At 35.9% G+C, this 6,512-nt stretch overlaps 1 pseudogene; it reads right to left on the bottom strand.

Moving 5' to 3' along the window:
* Positions 1 to 1,650: 1,650 nt before the first annotated feature.
* On the bottom strand, positions 1,651 to 1,778 carry LOC145255979 (U2 spliceosomal RNA; annotated as a pseudogene).
* Positions 1,779 to 6,512: the final 4,734 nt, after the last annotated feature.

The following is a 6,512-nucleotide window of genomic DNA, read 5'->3' as shown; positions in this document are numbered from 1 at the left end:
ATAGTGAAGCCTCATTTGGGGAGCTACGCAGGGTGCAAAACTCGTATAAACCAGTATAAATGTGTATTTGTCATCCTATACATTTGAGTTATTTGTGGTGTTTGTATTTAACATTTAGTCTCCGTTATTTGAATGTTTATTCTTAATAGTCATACACCTTCGGACACCAAATGGCGTCTAGCAATATTCTATAGAAAATATATACTTATTAACTGTATTTACTTTATAACTCTTGGCCTTCGAGTCAAGATCAAAGTATAGTATCTGTTCCGGCAGATACTGCAAGCAAAGACCATATGTGGGGGCAACCCCACATATAAGACTTTGGTCAATGTAGGGGTAATCCTTCATACCAATTGTCACTATCCAGCTCCCCTACTCCCCGGGGAGTTGGTCGCCATTTCTCCTTCACCCCTCACATTAAAAATCGGCCTTGAGTCTAATTTGCTCAGTGGGGGAGCAAATAAATACCTCAAAGTGTAGTATCTGTTCCGGCAGATACTGCAAGCAAAGACAATATTTGGGGGTAACCCCACATATCAGACCTTGGTCAATGTAGGGGCAACCCTTCATACCAACAGTTACTATCCAGCTCCCGTTTCCCAGCTCTTGGGAGCTGGCCCTCCTTTTCCCTCCCCCTCCCTCTCTCTCCACATTAAAAACGGCCTTGTGCCTAATTTGCTCAGTGGGGAAACAAATAAATACATACTGCAAGCAAAGACCATATGTGGGGAAAACCCCACATATAAGATCTTGGTCAATGTAGGGGCAACCCTTCATACCAATTGTCACTATCCAGCTCCCCTACTCCCCGGGGAGTTGGTCCCCATTTCCCCTTCACTCCTCACTTTAAAAATCGGCCTTGTGCCTTATTTGCTCGGCGGGGAGCTGGCCTTCGAGTCAAGATCAACGTGTCGTATCTCTTCTTCAGATCTACACTTCAATTACTTGTTCACTGTCAGTAGAGGAGAAGTCCTTCACGACTGAGACAATTTTTATATTTGTTCCTTTTCTCCACATTAAAAAACGACCCTGGTGTCTAACTCTGTCCCGTGGGGAGACATTGGAAATAGGAACTGTAATGACTAAGCTTTGTCTAGTTGGAGACATTCGCCGCGTGCAGCGATTAGAGAAAATACATGAAAATGAAAAGCCATTCTTAAAACATTAGAAATGACCTTGACACCATGGAACAACCGGAAACGAGAAGATGAAACAGTTATGAAAGACGTTCCTAAAGTAAAGCTTTCCATTCTTTTTTTTATATATAAGCCTCTGTTCAATCTGACTATCTATTTTCTATACATATATAAAAGTATGCTATTGATATCAATAGCATACTTTTCTCCCACTTTTCTATTAGAACAAGGCCGATTTCCATTAGTCGCGTGCTCTCCTGTAATGAATGAATGCGTGAATGTAGGATTGGTATGAAATTCTGAAAGATGAACTAAAATAACCGAAAAAAATGGGTTGAAATGACTTAAATAAATAAAAAGTAAATGACTTAGAATGACGTTAATGAACTTAAGGATGAATTGAATGGCCTTAAGAATCACTTGAATGCTAAAAAAATAACTGGAATCCTTCAAAAACAACTTGAATGATCTGGAGAATGACTTGAATGGCTTTGAGACTGACTGGTTGTAAAAAGAGTGATCATTTTACATAAAAATTAATACAGAAAAGTCATCCCCACTTAACATCACAATAAGTACAGCATGTAGTAAGAACAGATACTAAACTTTGATCTTGGCCAAAAGGCCAAGAAAAGCGGTATTTATTTGCTCCCTCACCGAGCAAATTAGGCACAAGGCCGATTTTTAATGTAAGGAGTGAAGGGGAAATGGGGATCAACTCCCGGGGGAGTAGGGGAGCTGAATAGTGAAAAAATGCTATGAAGGATTGCCTCTACATTAACGAAGGTCTTATATCTGGAGTCGCCCCTACATACAGCCTTTGCTTGCAGTATCTGCTGGACAGAACTACACTTTGATCTTGGTCAAAAGGCCAAGAAAAGGGTATTTATTTGCTCCCTCACTGAGCAAATTAGGCACAAGGCCGATTTTTAATGTGAGGAGGAAGGGGAAATGGGGACTAACTCCTCGGTGAGTAGTGGAGCTGAATAGTGACAATTCGTATGAAGGGTTGCCCCTACATTGAGCAAGGTCTTATATGTCGGGTTGCCCCCACATATGGTCCTTGCCTGCCGGAACAGATACTCAAGTTTGATCTTGGCCGAAAGGTCAAGAAAAGCTAAGAACAACATCTATTAACAACAGACCTTAGATCTTAACCAAAAAGGCCAAGCACAAAAGTGTTACGGACAAACCAACCGACAGACCGACCGACTGACCGACGGAGGGACTTATAGAGTAAACGCGACTAAAAATGAATAGACCTTTCTTTAATACTTGATCGTGAATATCCCAGCGATTAAAAAAAAGGATGACTACTTTGCATATACCTTTTAAAAACGAACTGTCATTGATTCTTTCTTTTTTCTTTCTTTTTTCTTATTAGATAATTAGTTTTATTTCAGTATTGCGCCCTGTTCTATTCGTGCAGATTTCCGTCTTTACGCTCGATTGCACGTCATTTCGAGCTGCACTTTTGAGAACCATTTATCTATCTGTGTGCTGAACGGGCTCTACCAAACTACTTTGCCAATTTTTGGTCTACAGATTTAAAACTCGATGTATGAGGTATTCGAACCTATTAAAGAAAATCAATTTGTTTTTTTTTAGCCGGAAAAATAGCTACTAAACTAAATAATTTGGCTTGCGTGGTTCGACCTAATATGCATACACGAATATAAATTAATACATTTAACTGCATTAATTTGTCAAATTTCGATAGTTTTCTTAGCTAAGATAGATGCGAATACCACAAGAAAGCTAAATGTTTGGATTTAGATTAAAACTGATAGGACTATAGCCATATTTGATATCTACTTTTGAAATCAGTACAATATATTAGGTACAATATAATAATAAATTAACTGGATTTATCAACTTTATTTATTATCACCCTTTAATATGTATAAACTTAATATTTACTAACGTTAATATATATCCTTTTAATTTAATTACACTTCGCCTTTAAAGTGAATAAACGTAAATATTTATCAAACTTAATATTTACTCACCTCGCACTAAATATTTTTCAACCTTTATATTTACAACTTTTCATATTTATGAACATTCATATTTATCAATATTAAGGTTCATAAATATTAATATTGATAAATATTTATGAACATTAATATTTATCAATATTAATATTTATGAACCTTAAATGTATATAATTATAAAACTCAAACCACCTTGTAACAGGTGCTGTAACCCCACATCCGGTTTACGACTTCCGGTTGTGCATGTTTACATAAACATAAACCCATAACAGCGTAAACAAATGAACACAAAATTCTACTTTTGCAGAATTTGACCTGCGCACTGAAATATTAACGTTATTATTTAGAAATTATTATTTAACATGGGAAGGGTGGGGATGTTTTAAAACTATTCTGTATTACAACTATACTGTCGCACTTTTCTTACAAATAAATCAACTTTGACCCGTTGACAACCATAAGAACAATTTACAGTGGCGATTTCCCACGGCCTTCCTTTTTTTTCAACATTTATTCTCCATTTTTTAATACACCTTTCTTAAAAAAACATTCATATATTTTCTTCTACACTCCTAATATAAATAAATCACCCCTAAAATATGTTTTTTTCTAATTTGCGTTACAAATAAATAATCAACGCGACAATAAAACGTATTGTTTAACTGTGTACGTTTTCAGCGTCCCAATTTTTTTTCTCTTTTAAATTATCCAAATAAACAATTGTTAATACTTTCTGCATTTTTTACATCGTCCATTTCCGTATTACGCAATGAAAAAATGCCAGATTTTATTTTCATTGTCTATTTAAAAAACCATTCTTCACATGGGGAGAGTGTTTATTTTTTAACTATTCTGTACTTTCAACTAACAATTTCATTTTAAAAAGATATATCAAAATTTGAATTTAACGTTTTAAGTATTATGGTATCTGTTCAGTGCAAATGTACCTATAATTATAGCAAACCACTTATAATTAAATGGCTTAAGTTTTTTTTTTCTCAAAAATAAACAATTATAAACAGAACGACTCATAGAAATCTATCTATATTCTTTTTTCATTTTAATATACTTTCATAGAAATGTTTCTGCTATACCACAAAAACTATTTTCTTTACATCATAAGTGTCACGCTCGTACATTAATTCCATATATAATATAACATACTGATTCAACGGGTCACGGGTAGTCTAGTATTATATAATAGTTATCAACCTTAAAAATGAAAGTATTTTGCATTTATCAACTTTCTCTTATGAAGGTGAAATTCATAGGGATTTGGACTGTTATACAAAGTTCCAGTAAGTATTTCTTGTAAGCCATTGTAAAATAATTCTTTGTGCGGTCACTTGCAAGGCACCCATTATCATACAACAGCGGTCGAAATATGTCAAATGTCCATCTCTGTTGTAAAAAAACAGGATGTGTTAACAAAGGAACTTCCAGTCGCGTTATTATGGTCGTTATGAAGCACATAAAGTTCTTGCAGCTTCCGGTGGTGAGAATAATAGAGATAAAGAATGAGATGAGAAATGGCAGACGATCCTTCTCATGAATAAAATAAGTTTATTCTGAAAAGTTTTATATGGCTTTTAGTGTTTATAACCATGGACTACGATTCAACAGTTGTTATTTATTGAAAGGCGATAATAAGGAGGCATATGATGCGTGTGTGTGTGTGTGTGGTTGAATATGAGATGAAAATATGTGTGTGTATGTGGTTGAATATGAGATGAAAATATGTGTGTGTGTGGTTGAATATGAGAGGAAAATATGTGTGTGTGTGGTTGAATATGAGATGAAAATATGTGTGTGTGTGTGGTTGAATATGAGATGAAAATATGTGTGTGTGTGGTTGAATATGAGATGAAAATATGTGTGTGTGTGTGGTTGAATATGAGATGAAAATATGTGTGTTTCTTGTAAAGGCGAAAGTGAGACTGTATTTAAAGACAACGATTTGCTTTTCAAGAAAAGGCATTTCACAATTTCACAATTTTCAGTAAAGAAAAATCTCACAAAAATATACAAAGTCATCACTTCACATATCATCACCCAACCATGTTTTTCTTCTTTTCCTTTCCTTACAGTTATATTAAAACGATACATTTGTATATAAATGACCAAAAACAAAATAATAATTTTTTTACGTAGGCGTCATCATTTATCAAGGCCCAGGGGCCACTCGAGGATAAGGGTTAAAGAGTGTCCAGTAGTCAATGGGGCAATATCATAGTAATAGTAATAAATTTGGTAAATTTGGTTACTTAGAGGGGAACGGCTGGTCAAGAACTTGTTTACGTCGGACGACCATATTGTAGTCAGCTGGAAAGCAGGCAAACGGAAGAGCGTTTCAGAAGCGTGCAGTTCTAAGAAAGAAACTTTGTTCATGGAATTTACGTTAAGGTTTAAGCACAGATAGAGAGTGAGGGAAATTATTGATAGTGGTTTACACTAGTCGAGTGTTTCTCGTGAAAGTTTGGCGAGTATGGAGAATAGATTGGAGCTCAGAGTACTTGCCATGAAAATAACGATAATGCAGAGATAGGCTATCAACGTCTCTTCTGTAAGAAAGAGGTTGCAGGGAAGAGAAAAGGGCTTCCTATACGAGGCTACGAAGTCTGTTTTGAACTCTGCGAAATCAGATTGTTAACGGAATGCTTTTATTTTACATATATACACATATATATATATATTTTACAAGGTGGTCACCACTTATCAAGGCCCGGAAGCCAATCAGGGATAAGGGTTATTGCATGTACAAAACGTTAATGTTGAGATTTAATAAAGTGTCTAGTTAAGGGGGCGGTTCATCAGGAATTTTTTTACGTCAGATTTGAAGACATCCAGGTTGTAGTCAGGTGGGAAGCAAGCAGACGTAACAGAGTTCCACAGGCGTGCAGTTCTAAGAAAGAAGCTTTGTTTATGGAATCTACGTTTTTATTTAGGCACAGAAAAAGAATGGGTAAATTTTTTGACAGTGGTTTAAGCTAGACGGGTGTTTTTCGTAAAAGATTGGCGAGGGGGGACCAGAGATTGGAACTCAGACGAGCACTTGCCATGGAAATAACGATAAAATAAAGATAGGCTCGCAACGTCTATTTTGTGGGAGAGAGGCTGTAGGGAATGGAAAATATGTAAAGATGATCAAAAAGTCTCCCTTAAGTTTACTTTCGGCAGCATCGTAACTCTTGCTACACTTATTTTGTCCGTTACTCCTCGCATTCCGTAACCGACGTTTCTGACTATGGGGAAAGAATTACTATCTATTTGGTTGGACAGATTCCAACCAAATAGATAGTAATTCTTTCCCCATAGTCAGAAACGTCGGTTACGGAATGCGAGGAGTAACGGACAAAATAAGTGTCAGTTGGTGCAACGC

Source organism: Euprymna scolopes, chromosome 31, assembly GCF_053919585.1.
Source record: "Euprymna scolopes isolate OS-2025 chromosome 31, ASM5391958v1, whole genome shotgun sequence".
In the NCBI taxonomy this organism is placed as follows: Eukaryota; Metazoa; Mollusca; class Cephalopoda; order Sepiida; family Sepiolidae; genus Euprymna; species Euprymna scolopes.
The sequence above is the reverse complement of the archived record's forward strand: the minus strand, read 5'-3'. Positions and strand labels throughout refer to the sequence as shown.